The sequence below is a fragment of the Parambassis ranga genome, chromosome 10, assembly GCF_900634625.1.
Source record: "Parambassis ranga chromosome 10, fParRan2.1, whole genome shotgun sequence".
Taxonomy (NCBI): domain Eukaryota; kingdom Metazoa; phylum Chordata; class Actinopteri; family Ambassidae; genus Parambassis; species Parambassis ranga.
The window spans coordinates 2,443,081-2,458,547 of NC_041031.1; positions in this window are offsets into that span (position 1 = coordinate 2,443,081).

A 15,467-nucleotide genomic window follows, 5' to 3' on the forward strand; every position below is an offset into this window, starting at 1 on the left:
TCCCCTGACAGGAATCCAGGATCCCGGGTAGTCTAACCCCAGGGATCCGAAGAAAGAAAACACATTCTGCGGGACGAGAGGACCAGAGAATCAGGCAGGGCGCTGGACGACGAGGCAGACGGACAGGAACACATACATGAACTGATAAAACACAATTTTGAACATTCTTACTGTAGGACAATTTTCATTACATTTGAGCTGTTAGGAGTATCTGGGGGCGGGAACGGTGAAAGACTGACTGATTAAAATACCCCCACATACTATGATGTATAACATGTTTTTGTTGGGATAACCATATTAGGGTTGTTCATAGTTTCTTTGATCTTCTGGTTACACTGCGAGTTCCCTGGACAGAGGTGTAATACTACATATTAATTTTTATATTAATCTGTATACTGTTCTACTCGTCACTTATATTATTTTTATATTATCCTATTGGTTATAATCATGGTTGTGGTTCTATTCCTCCTGACGGTCTATGTGTTGCTACAGATAGGTCAACACACTGCAATATTCGATCCATGCACTAACTCCACTAATACTTCCAGAAACACAGAATGGCACATGGTTCCTTGTCTGTGCTGTGTTTGCAGGTCATGCCCCTGTTGGAAGGTGGGATTTTGGCGAACACATAGTCTGCCTAATACAACCACCTCCACAATCCCAGAGAGTTCAGCAGTGCAGGGAAGCTTAGTGACTGGTAAGAATAATGCTAATTCAGGAGGGGTTGTTATTGTATCAGGAACAGAAGGTTTGTCTACTGATCAATGGTTTCAGGTTGCTACAGGAGTCACTGGCTACAGGAATAATTGGCTTTTATTAGCTGAATAGTCAGCTAATGCATTCCAAGTTGATTGTGTGGTCTGCTTGGGATCCAGACCTTTGTTACAGGTGGTGCCAGCTTCTCTGACCACCGACTGTTTTATACCAGTTATGACTCGCTCGGTTCCCCCTAAAAAATGTATGGAATGGGATGTTATATTCCCCATCACCAAGCTATCTGAGAAACATCCTGTGTTTTCCACAAATGTGGCCCATGGAGATTTTTCTTGTGTAAACCTTACTGTTACAGGTGCAAGCTTAGGACAGATTAACGAGACATGGTGAATGATCACTAACTTTTCACTCACTTTTTATTAGCTTTGAACACATGTTTACTGTTTGATTGCTCGTTATCTTTTACTTATATTTTTGATACATATAACCTTTGTCACGGTTTTCTTTGGGTGTTGGACTCTAGTAGAGTCCAAAAGGGGGAATTGTGAAGTATACAAGGTTATTTATGCAATGACATGATATAGACCATATATGTATTTGATTATATACGCTTACACATAGAGAAAAACACATCTATAACTCTTACAAAGAGTTAGGGAGGAACCCTTTTTGTGGTGAAGGTGGACGTAAGATAAATCATCCAACATAGGAGGGAAACAGAGTGTTTCACAGTCATAAATAACATTATTATAATTAGTAGGTGTGGATAAAAGGGCAACATGTCCCAATATGGGAATACCAACAAGGGTCTTGAAGAACTGTTTATCTATTATGCAAATGTACCTCAACTTTCAATAAAACATGCCTGTGTCCAGGGAGGGGCAGAACACTTATGGACGGGAGTGAAGCAGACTGAAAGGCCTGTGTTCACTAGGTGTTCTCCCTTTTGCAAAGGTGAAACTACAAAACCCAGGGTATTTTTTTTCACTCAATGTTCTGATCACAAAAGACGGACTGTGACAATCCGGGGTGACCAGGGAAGGTCACGACAATTGCTAACTTCCCTGGTAGCTCATAGTAGCTACAAGGCTTGTTTCATGCTAACGTAAAGACTTGGATGATAACTCTAGGAGGTAAAGTGGTTGAACCTATTCAGTTAACGCTGTAACATATCTCTGTAATTGCTGTACTTTTCTCTGCTAAGGGCTTCATTTTGCATGGAAGTACAAAACAACTACTGGGAAAAATTAAAGCAGCTTTATGCAATATCAAGAAATGTATTTATTAAAAGTAAGTTATAGTAGAAATCATTTTTATTTAATTAATTGTGTGAGGCTACAGAGTAGATTAGTTTACTTTAGCCAGGAGAACCACGATTTTGCTGCAAGCAGAGTTCAAACAGTTTGATGATGTTCACTATTATCAGTGATGTAAAAACAACACGCATAGGGGTTATTCCTTGTGTTTTCATCAATCGTCCTCGTGTCATCTGTCCTTGCATATGAGTTCCGCTGTTGGCTTAGTGGTGACGTGAATTCACGTAGTTCTCTCTGCGACATGCAGGAGTGCATCTGGAATGGACCTTGCCAGAGTTTGGAGAGCCAGTGGTTTCCTTCTCATGCCCCTTATCATCTCGCCAGGTTGGAAACCATGGGGTGATATGGAAACTGGTGGTGGAGGGACTGACTTCATCTGCTTCTGTCTGCAATTTGAGAGAGAGTGGAAGATAAGTTTTGCAATTTGTAACGTCATCCCCACATAGGCCAGTGGAGGGGAGTTGCCTGGTTACAGGCTCCACTCAAAGGGATGGAAGTCTGTCAAAAAGAATTTCAAAAAGACCAGTTTTGATTTTGAGTGTCAAAATTTCTTTGCCGTTTTAGGTTACTTCAAGCTAGCTGGTAATAATATCAGTAGTATTTCCTCTGATTTTCATCTCGCTAATCTTAAACAACTACAATATTATTTTTGCCAAAGTTGCCTTAATTAATGTAACGTTAGCTGTCATTGGTCATGGTGCTTGTGTTCTTTGCTTCACGCAACTGTTGCTGGTGGCGTTTTCTCTTTCGACAGCACTTCCACTGACAGAGTGATATGCAGAATGTCATCCGAGGTTAATGTTAAAATGGTCTGTCCTGGTAGTGTCTGGTGGTGGTGAGCGGTGTGTGTGTGACTGTTTTTGGTATTACCTGCATTGTGTTGCATAAACAAACCATACAAGATTCATAAAACTTCCGTGCATGAACTGAAAATCCTTTGGACTCCCCCCTTTTTGACACATGGTCCGACCCATGTGTCAATTTAGCAAAGTGGGGAACATTTGTTATCAGGTCCTGTTAGGTGAAAGATTTTATTTTGTATGATGTTGTTATGTGGTGTGGGTCCACATATCTAGAAGTGTGTCCCTAACATGAAGTTTTCATTTCTGTATGCATATTACTGTAATGTGTTTTATAAGTACTTATGTGTTAAGTAAGTTTTACAGAAGATCAAAGGAAGACAGGTACACTGAATGTATGGAGAAGTGTGTAATTTCCCTACTTCTCATAGACTTTTCTAATTCATTTCCTTTGTTAGCTGTTGTCTGCTCTTTGGAGACAGCTCTGGTTGATATCAAGCTAAGGTTGTAAATCCAGATCTCGATTGAAAGAATGTGTTCATCCCCAGGACCCCATTTTACGACCCACCCTTCCTGTGAGTTTGTTTTCCTGGTCACTTTCAGATTTGACCCACAGCTTATGAGATGTTAGGACTTAAAGTGAGCTTACATGGGGGAAGAGGTGTACGTTTTTATGGGGCGTCAAGTCGCTCGTATGGTACAGTGATCATTCTCCTGGAGAACTTATCTTCAATTTAGGTTTACGACTGACAAAAGGGGACCCCCTGCTATTTCTTTCTGTTTTCTCCTCCTAAACTCTAAGGTTTAACCATTACCAAATAAGGTAAACTAAATATCAGTTGAGCTGACCCTATTGGTGCAGAGTTAGGGAAGGACATGATTTTATGGGATCTCAAGATAGGATAAAAGGTGTTTACAAGAATGGCATATTGTTCCCTGGCTGTGAGGCTAGGCAACCACAGAGGCCTCTGTTTGTGTGACTCAGAATTTGCTTCTTTACTGTTAGAATAAATTGTAATTTTGAGACCAGATATTGTCCACTTCTTCTTAATCAAAGAACCGGGGAAGATGAACGAAAGGATTCAGAAGATTGTTATGTCCCGAACAGTCCCTGCCATGCTGCTTCTCAGGTGTGGCATCACAGCATCTCGGCAGCGTCTTGTGTCGTTGTGTGGTCTGTAGGGACTGTATAGCTGTAAGATGCTGGGAATAGAGACTGGAGGTGAAACAAACGGAATTAAGGAGAGTGGGTTGCTCTTGCTTGTTCTAGAGAGCTTGCTGCTCGTCAGTTTGCAGGTCTCAATGCCATCAGTTCTGTTGCTTGTGCAGAATGAGAGGGGAGTGAATCTGAGACAAAAGGTTCATGATTAGTGACAACATCAAATCTAACACTTTTGTGACCAGTTTGTGGGTCACAGGAAGCGAAGCCATCTGCAAAACAACCAAATCAGGGTTAGTTAATGGGGTTTCTTGTATATCCAGTGTTGGGGAGTGAACCTGTTGGAGGACAGCAACACAGTTATGTGCTTGTCTGTCATCTGGTGTGGGAAAAAGGGTAGCAGAGTTTAAAACATTGTATCATTTGACAGTGATGTTAGATGATGATGTTAGTTAGTGTTAGTGATGTTAAACATTTCTAAAAGTAGGATGTTGCATTCAGCCACTGTGCTGTGTTGATGTAAGAAGATTTTCATTCTGTGAAATCATGCTAGCACATGGAACTATCTGAGTAGTCCACAATGTCTCTGAAAGCCATAACTGCTTTTTCAGCAGCACCCACAGTGCTGAGACATCTTTTCCCATAGGCCTGCAACACTAAACAGAAGTCATACACTCATTCTTCTCATCTGTAATCTGAGTGTAAGGCCTGGTAGGGTCAGGTAGGCCCAAGATTGGAACGGTCTGTAAGGCAAGCTTTAGTCCATGTGATGTTTTGTGTGTTTGTAGATCCTTGTCCATAAATGAAGGAGGCGAGTGGAGCCTCAAGAATGGCATAGATGGAGATGAATTGTCTACAAGAAAAGCACATCTCAAGGAAGGACATCACCTGGTTTTTGTGATGGGTTTTGGGAGACTCTGAATTGCAGCTACTCTCCATGGTGAAAGAGTCTTTCCTTCAGAAATAAATGACATGACCCAGGAAAACAATCTTTTCCTGGACAAATAGAAGTTTAGACAAGATGGCTTTGTGACAACCATGAGCCAGATGTTGCGAGAGTTGTTGTTGTTGGTGTGTTGGCTTCGCACTGCTCCTTTGCCGGGCTGCAGGTCATAATGTCATCAACATGCTGCAACAAAGAGGTGCCGGGAGCCAGAACAAGAGATGATTCAAGACCTTATCTGAGAGTGTCATTGTAAATGGTGGAGCTCTTACAGTGTCATTGGCACTGGAAGAAAAGAAGAAAAGGAAGGCAAAGCCAGAGTTGGCGCTCTGGACGAACTGGAGGACTAAAAAGAAAGCATTTGAGGTCCACCACTGAAAAGAACTGCTGCATTTTGTGCCTGCAGATTTTGAGCAAATCACCATTCTGTTGGTTGAGCTGTAGCTATGATTTTCTTAACCGGGAACAAAGGTGTGCGCACTGGTGAGTCATCAGAGAGGAGCATTTACCCCTGCTGCCTTAAGAGACTCAAAGACTGGTATTATGCCATCAATGGCTTCTTGTTTAGGTGGATATTGAGTCTTGCAAGGTCTACAGTCAGATTTTGGAGTAATGACTGTCGTGACCTTCCCTGGTCACCCCGGATTGTCAGATTCCGCCTACTATATTCAGAACATTGAGTGAAAGAAAATACCCTGGGTTTTGTAGTTTCGCCTTTGCAAAGGGGAGAACACCTAGTGAACACAGGCCTTTCAGTCTGCTTCACTCCCGTCCATAAGTGTTCTGCCCCTCCCTGGACACAGGCTTGTTTTATTGAACGTGAGGTACATTTGCATAATAGATAAACAATTTGTCAAGACCTTCGTAGGTATTCCCATATTGGGACATGTTGCCCTGTTATCCACACCTACTAATTATAATAATGTTATTTATGACTGTGAAACACTCTGTTTCCCTCCTATGTTGGATGATACGTCCACCTTCACCACAAAAAAGGCTCCAGTAATGTAAACATCCTCCCTAACTCTCTGTAAGAGTTATAGATGTGTTTTTCTCTGTGTAAGCGTATATAATCAAATACATATGTGGTCTATATCATGTCATTGCGTAAATAACCTTGTATACTTCACAATTCCCCCTTTTGGACTCTACTAGAGTCCAACACCTAAAGAAAACCGTGACAAAGGTTATATGTATCAAAAATATAAGTAAAAAATCATGAGCAATCAAACAGTAAACATGTGTTCAAAGCTAATAAAAAGTTAGTGAAAAGTTAGTGATCATTCACCATGTCTCGTTAATCTGTCCTAAGCTTGCACCTGTAACAGTAAGGTTTACACAAGAAAAATCTCCAGGGGCCACATTTGTGGAAAACACAGGATGTTTCTCAGATAGCTTAGTGATGGGGAATATAACATCCCATTCCATGCATTTTTTAGGGGGAACCGAGTGAGTCATAACTGGTATAAAACAGTCGGTGGTCAGAGAAGCTGGCACCACCTGTAACAAATGTCTGGGTCCCAAGCAGACCACACAATCAACTTGGGATGCATTAGCTGACTGTTCAGCTAATAAAAGCCAATTATTCCTGTAGCCAGTGACTCCTGTAGCAACCTGAAACCATTGATCAGTAGACAATCCTTCTGTTCCTGATACAATAACAACCCCTCCTGAATTAGCATTATTCTTACCAGTCACTAAGCTTCCCTGCACTGTTGAACTCTCTGGGATTGTGGAGGTGGTTGTATTAGGCAGACTATGTGTTTGCCAAAATCCCACCTTCCAACAGGGGTCATGACCTGCAAACATAGCACAGACAAGGAACCATGTACCATTCTGTGTTTCGGGAGGTATTAGTGGAGTTAGTGCATGGATCGAATATTGCAGTGTGTTGACCTATCTGTAGCAACACATAGACCGTCAGGAGGAATAGAACCACAACCATGATTATAACCAATAGGATAATATAAAAATAATATAAGTGACGAGTAGAACAGTATACAGATTAATATAAAAATTAATATGTAGTATTACACCTCTGTCCAGGGAACTCGCAGTGTAACCAGAACATCAAAGAACCTATGAACAACCCTAATATGGTTATCCCAACAAGAAAACAAAAACATGTTATACATCATAGTATGTGGGGGTATTTTAATCGGTCGGTCTTTCACCGTTCCCGCCCCCAGATACTCCTAACAGCTCAAATGTAATGAAAATTGTCCTACAGTAAGAATGTTCAAAATTGTGTTTTATCAGTTCATGTATGTGTTCCTGTCCGTCTGCCTCGTCGTCCAGCGCCCTGCCTGATTCTCTGGTCCTCTCGTCCCGCAGAATGTGTTTTCTTTCTTCGGATCCCTGGGGTTAGACTACCCGGGATCCTGGATTCCTGTCAGGGGATTATTCTGCCCCTTTTGTGACAGGATCCGTATCTGAATCAGCCGATTCAGACTTCTGCGCCCTCAGATCAGAGTGGACGTCCTGTAGAGATCATTGAGGCTCCTCTGCAGCTGCGCACTGGCTCCAGTGGAACCAGGTGTCCCCCTTTCCTCTCAGCCGAACTGCGTGTGAGGTGCATTCCGTCACCTGACAGGGACCTTTTGATGACCCTCAGAAGTACCCACTCGGCTAAATACTAACACCAGAACTTTAAATTCATTATGATTATATCATACTACATACTCTTTCAGTGTCAGCCGGCCAGCTGGTCCAGGAAACTATCGACCTGTAAGAAGCTCATAGGGTGTAGATTATATGGCGTTATTACCAGAACATCAATGCAATACTAATACATGAACCCATATAAATTTGGTCTGTGCACAGATTTTAGCCAATTTTTGTTTTAGGTTTGATTCATCCTTTCCACCTTTCCTTGAGACTGTGGATGATAAACAGTACCAAAAGCATGCTTCAGTCCCAACATAGCCTCCACCTGCTGGAGGTCTTTATTTTTGAAATGTGTTCCATTGTCAGATCTGATTTTTTCAGGAAAACCATGTCTAGGGATGTAGGTGTTAATCAGAAATTTAATGACAGTTTGTCACGACACCCCACATGGCCTACCCCATGTGCTTCTTCCATGGCAGTTTGTCTCAATCCAGGTGGCAGTATGGGTCGTCCATCCAGTCCCCTACATACTCCTCCTGTATCAGTTGCCCCCCTCGCTTTCCACAAAGTCTTTTCCTGTGGAGAGGCTTTGTTTTGTAGTTGTGTTAAGTCATTCCAGTCAACAGGGGGAGGTAAGTCCGTTTCTGAACACATCAAAATCATCTGTTCAACATAGCCTGCTGCCTGCTTTGCTGCATTATTTCCTCTGGTGATCCTGTTAGCGCCTGTTCCATGACCTTTGCATTTTATTACAGCTACCTTGCTAGGCAACAACAGGACTTCTGCAAGTTCTCTCATTTCTGCCTCATGTTTTATGGGTTTGTTATCTGCAGTGAGAAATCCTACTCTCAGCCACTGGCCCAACTCCACATGTACTGCTCCTGCTGCATATGCTGAATCAGTGAAAACATTGATGTGTTGTCCTTCCCCTATTTTGAGTGCTTCGATCACTGCTCTCACCTCTGCTCTCTGTGCTGACTGCTGTCCCTCCAGTCTTTCTGCTTTTAGCATTCTCATCTCTTCCCCTGTGTCTTCAACAGCTGCGTATGCTGCTCTGAGTCCTTCTGTGTCATGTCTGAAACAGCACCCGTCTGTGAACAGATTTCTAACCTCTGTTAGTGGTGTGGCCTGTAAATCCATTCTGACTTTTTCGTCTCTGATTACCCTCTCTGCACATGTATGTGACTCTCCAGCTCCTATCTGCTCTGCCATGTTTATACCATCATGTGTGAAGGTAATGTTTGGTGCTTCCAAAATCTTGCTCATTCTCCTCTGTCTCAGTGGGGTAAGTGTGAATGTTTCTGAGTTTACATATGCGACTACACTGTGTTGTGAGTACGTACAGCTGGTGTCCCATGACCATGTGTTCAGTTTTCTGAATTAGCTTAGCTATTCCTGCTGCATGTTGTGTGCACTGAGGGTGTCTTTTTTCCATGTTGTCTAAGAGGACACTGATGTACATCAGTATTACTCTCCCTCCCCCTTTTCTCTGGAACAGGATGCCGTTTGCACAGGTATCCGTTCCAGAGACATCTAAATAGAATGGTAAAGTGTAATTTGGCGTGGCTAGTTCTGCTGCTGTAGCCAAAGATTGTTTCACTTCAATGAAAGAGCGTTCAGCTTCCTGTGTCCAATTTAGGCGGGCTGTTAAATTACGCATGCCATGTTCTCTGACTAGGTCTCTAAGTGGCTGTGTGAGACCAGTGTAGTTTGCAACGTAGTTTAAAAAATATCTCTACATTCATGAGCCAGCGGAAGACAAAAGAAAGCATTAGCCAAATCTAATCCACAAAGGTTCAGATGTGTAAACCCGGAATGTCACAGGCTCACAGTTCACTAAGCCCACATCAGTGGGGCCCTCTGCCCATAAATGTGTCGGCAAGTCATTAATCAAAGCCTGAGCAAGAGGGTGATCTGTTTTTTCTTTTCCATGATGTCTGGTAAGCTGTTCGTGTGCTAATGTAACAGTGTTAGTAGCTGAAACATATAGGTGTAGGTTGCCAATCTGTTTGAGCTATGGCACGTTTAACCATGCCACCTAATTCTTTTGCCTGATGTTTTGGATGTACAGCTAATGAGACGTGGGAATGCCCTTCGTCACTGATCATGTACCAAGCCTGTTGTTCTAGTGTAAAATCCACACCAGCTGCTACGCCCTCAGATGCCACAAAAATATCTCGGACTAAAATCAACCAGTTTTTCTCCTCTAGGGAGCATGTGAAGTTATCATGATACCAATCAGTTTGCCGCCTGTCATAAAACAAAGTCACATGAGGGGGGTCAGGGGGAGTGACATATGGCTCGAGCTGGGCTATCCAGGGCTTCCACTGCAGGTAAGCAGAGAGGATTCCTGGGTCGTGTGGCGTTTCTGCATGTAACAGACCCCAGTAGATGTCCGTACAAGGGTCAGCTACAGGTCTCACAAGATACTGTCCACCTGTGTCAGAGGCATTACAATGGAACATGGTGCCATCACTGTCAACCCATCAGGGCTGCATAAAGTCTCTCTCCAGTATATTCAGAGGCACTGTGGGTGAATATACAAAACAGTGTGACACAGTCTGATGTCCCAGCTGAGCAGTCATTGGAGTGGTTATAGGCAGAGTCTGTTTCTCCCCAGAGAAGCCCATCACTGTGATAGCAGAGCTGCTCTGTGGGGAGTGTCATTGTCGGGAGACTTTATCCCCTCCCTGTTCCCAGCCGGAAACAGGAAAATGCCCCTTCCAGCGGGGCGGAAAGAAGCCCTTTGTGGACCAAATGCTGCACGCCCTCGACTGTGCTGTCCCTCTCAGCTGTACTGCCCCATAATGTATGGACAGTCCTTTATCCAGTGTCCGAGCTCCTCGCAATAGTAGCAGCGGTCACGACTGAAGTCTCCCCTCAGCTGTCCCCTAGGCGGTCTACCCCTTCCGCGCCGGCCTCCCCAGCTGCCCCTCCCTGGTCCCTTGCCCCTGTATGACCCTGTGGGCGGCTGATCATTATTAGGATACGGTGGCTGTGGCACCCAAGGTGTGTCAGGCGGTGAAGTGGAGCCCTCAGTGGCCACCATGACTTTATTAGTTTTGTCTTTCTTTTTGTCATTAGCTTTTTGTCTGGCCTCAGCCAGTTGCATTTTTAATAATTGAATCTGTAATTCCTGTACATCCTTACTTTCTATGTGTGCTGCATCCTGGGCACGAGTCAAATGATGCACTAAATCCATGTATTATACATTGTCCCCATACTGCGTACTGTACTCTGATTTGGATTATAGTGACACTTATACACTCATACTCTGTAGTTAACTACATTTAATGTAACTTGATTCCTCTGGCACAAGAATTTCCTTCGGGATTAATAAAGTTTTATCTTATCTTAGATGTCTCTCCCACACATTGGAATCACAATCTGCCATGTCTGGGTTACTCCGTTGCATTTTTCACGTTCTCCGGGACCCCGTTTAGGACGGCGGTCCTGTACCACACCCTCTGAATCCATGCGTCTTTGCTTTGATTAATATCTTCTCTTGGACTCTGTTTCAGATCCCATTTTAAGGTGGGGCAGGCTGCTCCACTAGGCAAAGGATATGAAGCTCTAAAGGGGGAGTATATTAGACTGTGTGTAGGGGGGGAGGGTCGCTACTCTTTTCTGTTTTCCCTTTCTTTGCTTTGGGCTTTCCTGTCATGAGGTGATTTACACCCTGACATACCAAAGCCCATCTCGCCCACTGAGTTCTTTGCTCCTCCGCCTTTCTGAATTTTCCTCTCTTAATCCAACCACACTGGTCTGCACTTTTGTTGGCCCTCTCTCTGTCTGACCTTGCTTCTCCCTCTTTTCTCCAAAACTCCTTCTACAAACTTCCTCTATCTTTCACCATCAACTTTCACAACATCTTTCTGCCAACAACTTATCTACAGCCTCCTTTATAAGAATCACTTCTGCCGCTGCAGTCTTAGAGTCATAAGTCTGGTTCGGTATGTCGCCTAAGACCGTCAGCTGTTCTTCTACCGTCTTTAGTGGGCTGTGCGGACCCCACCCATCGTCAGTCATGTCTCGGTGCACACTTAAGTCCATGTTGTCAGTCATTAAAGTCTTAATCTCGTGGTCACGTAGGAATTACAAAACTATAGTTCAAATTCAAATTTACAAAACTGCAGTTAAAATGTTTCTATATCTTCTACCAAACTATGTACACATCAGAAAAAAACTAATCCAGTTCGTGAGTGAACCTACTTCAACAGACCACTGCTTTACGTTAGCACCAGTTATGTTTCCAGCAGTGCTGCTGCTTCAGCTCACACGTCCCTGGCACTCATCCACATTTCTCATTCATGCATTACCCGTAATATGAGCGCTCAATATGTGTGTGTGTTACAGCTTCACTCTCAGCTGTGTGTCTCGGTAAGGGGTGCTTTTTAACTCACAGGACTTTCCTCTGTTCTTGTAGCCGGTCCGACTACTCACAGTTTATCTGTTCTTGCCGTCTCTCTTTTAGACGGCTCACAGTCATAACAGTGTTCTTCACTGTCTAGATTCAGGCCGACTGAGAAATATGGCACGCTATGTCCCTAGTACTCAGTCCAGTGGATTTGAGACTAGCCTCTCTTCCAGGACACCAGAATCTTATACGTCTGTAATTTGGAAGCCTGTAGACTTACTACAACTTCCGCCTAACTAGTGCGGTCGTTGTTTCAGTTTCCAGTCATTCCAACATTCATACCATGTGTTTGCCTGTTCTTGTTCTAATCCTCTCTCTCTTTTTTTAGTGATTTAGGGTTCCTCAAGCCCCGGGACTCAAACCCAGCTTTTCCGGCCTCTCGTCAGAGCACCGGTGGAGTCGCCACACTCAGGATTTTGCAACCCCTTTTTCCTTTTTCCTTTGTCTTACTCTTTATCTTTACTCTTACAAGAATTCTTTAACCTCTTTTTTTTGTTTTCTTTTCTTTTGTTTCAGTCAATGTTCGTATAATTTACAGGCAGATTACTACTAAGGCTCGGGACACGTTACACTTTAGAGTAGTCAATGCAGATATAAAAGGTCTGCTCACCTAATTGTTGGCGCGCCACGTGTCCTCTGTCTGTTCGTAATCAACCCCTGTGTTCAATTGACGGATATGAGAAGAATATAATTACCTTCTATCCCGGACGAGCCCCCAAAATGTCGTGACCTTCCCTGGTCACCCCGGATTGTCAGATTCCGCCTCCTATATTCAGAACATTGAGTGAAAGAAAATACCCTGGGTTTTGTAGTTTCGCCTTTGCAAAGGGGAGAACACCTAGTGAACACAGGCCTTTCAGTCTGCTTCACTCCCGTCCATAAGTGTTCTGCCCCTCCCTGGACACAGGCTTGTTTTATTGAACGTGAGGTACATTTGCATAATAGATAAACAATTTGTCAAGACCTTCGTAGGTATTCCCATATTGGGACATGTTGCCCTGTTATCCACACCTACTAATTATAATAATGTTATTTATGACTGTGAAACACTCTGTTTCCCTCCTATGTTGGATGATTTATCTTACGTCCACCTCCACCACAAAAAAGGCTCCAGTAATGTAAACATCCTCCCTAACTCTCTGTAAGAGTTATAGATGTGTTTTTCTCTGAGTGTAAGCGTATATAATCAAATACATATGTGGTCTATATCATGTCATTGCGTAAATAACCTTGTATACTTCACATGACAGATAAACAAAAAACAAAAAACATTTAGAAGTGCGTTGAGGTACCAGCTGGATTTCTCTCTACACTACAGATGTTAAGCATCTAGAATAGCACTGCAGTGTTGGTAGAAATAGAATTGATCGATCAGATGTTTCTTGCCAATTTGTTGCGCGCTGACATGATTTCATAAATGGGCCCAAATCTTCCTAATTATATGATGTGTGTTTTGTGAGTGCGATGTGTGGGACCGAATGGTCCATGGTGTACAAGTTACATTGAGCTGTTGTGAGAGAGATTGATATGGCGCGTGTCAATGTAAGCCTGTCAGATCTCTCTTTCAGCCAACCTTCCTCATATGGCGCATCAGGTCCTATTGACACATGACAGGTACAATGCAGATCCTCTGGTGTCATGGAATCTGTTGCAGCTGTTGGAATTAATTTTCTAGCTGCTGTGATAAGCTCAGATTGGGTTGTTGATGATTGCAATTTCCATTGGTACAGGTTTGAGGTGTGATGGACAAAGGAGTGTGAAAAAATTTGGTCCCTGGTAGTCAGTGAGATTTGACACCTTCTGGGTTTGAGTTCAAACAAAGGCCTAATTTACACATCAAGTCCCTGCCCAGGATCAATGCAGCAGACTTTGAAGAGCAAGAGTGCATGTTTTCATTGTTTGACCTAATGCACCAGAGTACACGTAATCTTCACTTAGTTCAGGCTTTTTTTGAGTTTTAAAACTTCTATCACAGAATGTGTAACTCCTGAGTCGGCAACATTTGTTCTGTAATGGTCAAAACTTCTGAATGATCAGATGTGTACTGAACATATATCTATTTTCTGAGCTCTCAAAGGGTTGTGTATTCATCTGCTCAGTGTGTGTGTGTGTCTCTGTGTGTGGGATGTAGTACCTTCTTCTGGCCTCACAAGTTGGTTTGGCTTGTCAGCAGGAGTCCATCCCTCTCCAACAACCCCCTGAAGCTCTTTCTCTCTCTTTTTATTTTTTTGAAGAGAGCATTTGGTCATGGGATGTATTCTGTGTCTTCTGCCAGTGCAATAACTTAATTGTTGAGGCAAAGTCCAGTTTCAGTCCATTCTGTCAGGCAGCTGAGATATTCATCAGGATTTCCATCCTTCTTTGTCCTCAGGCGGTGATTTTCTCAATGTTAACTGATGTTGTGAGCTGTTCGTGGAAGTTGCATTTTCTGGTCCTGGTGAAGGTTCTGGTTCTTCAAGCATAGGCATGCTGAAGACTGCATTTTGCTGGGGGTGACACTATGTGCAAGTGGAGAAGATAAAAGCTGCAGCATTTTGTGGTGGAACAGGCACTTCAGCAGCAGGATCAGCTGCTTCTGACTGTTTCTTGCTGTGGCATCATGGTGGAGTCTGTTTTCTCCTCCTTGGCTATTGTAGAGGTGCATGGTGGTGGAGCTTAAGGATGGAGAGGTGGGTTGCGTTTGAGGTCTGGATCCAGCTTCAAAGCCACCAACTGTGGAAACAAAAGAAGAGGAGATGTGCGAGTCTGGTGTTCTTTGTGTGTGAATCATGTTTCTCATTGGTTTAAGTTTTTCCTTCCACATCTGAAAACATTCTTTGTTCCATAATTTGTCTACTTTTTTTTAACAACCTTTTGTTCTTTTTTTTCTAATCTTGAGGAATCCCCCTAATGGCAAACCAACTCAACTGTCCAGACGTTTAAATATTTTAAGCTTTTGTCCCCATATTTCATGCTCATAATATCCACAATCAGTCCCTCCAGACGTCCAACCTCAACGGAAACTCCATTCCAAATTGAGGCCGTGCACAACTACAATACAATACAGATGTCTCTGTAAGGACCACTTCGGCTTTTTGGCTACCAGTGATAAAAAGCCATGTACTGTACTTCGTTTTTGCTAGAAGCACCAGGAGCAGCTTACTTCGTTTATGCTACAAATAAGAAAAGCAGTTACTTTTGTCTAGGCCCAACCAACAAAACCTGATCAATTGTGGATAATATGAGAAATGAAACAAATTGTATGCCAAATTTAACCCAGTCAATATTTCAGTGCTCACCAGATGAGTTTCGCTGTCCCGCTGAATTGCGTTCTTTCAATCCCAGCGGCAGAGGTCTGGGGCGTCTGCGGTCAGTCCTCCCTTCTCAGAAAAGATTTTGAGGTTGGAGGCTGGAAACATTTTCCTTCCAGGATAGCCTATCGCTGTCCGCGTTCCATCACAGACGACTTCACGAGGAATCCTTGGACGAGACCCCAAATTGTTGTGGAAACTTTTCTGCTCTGGTGAAA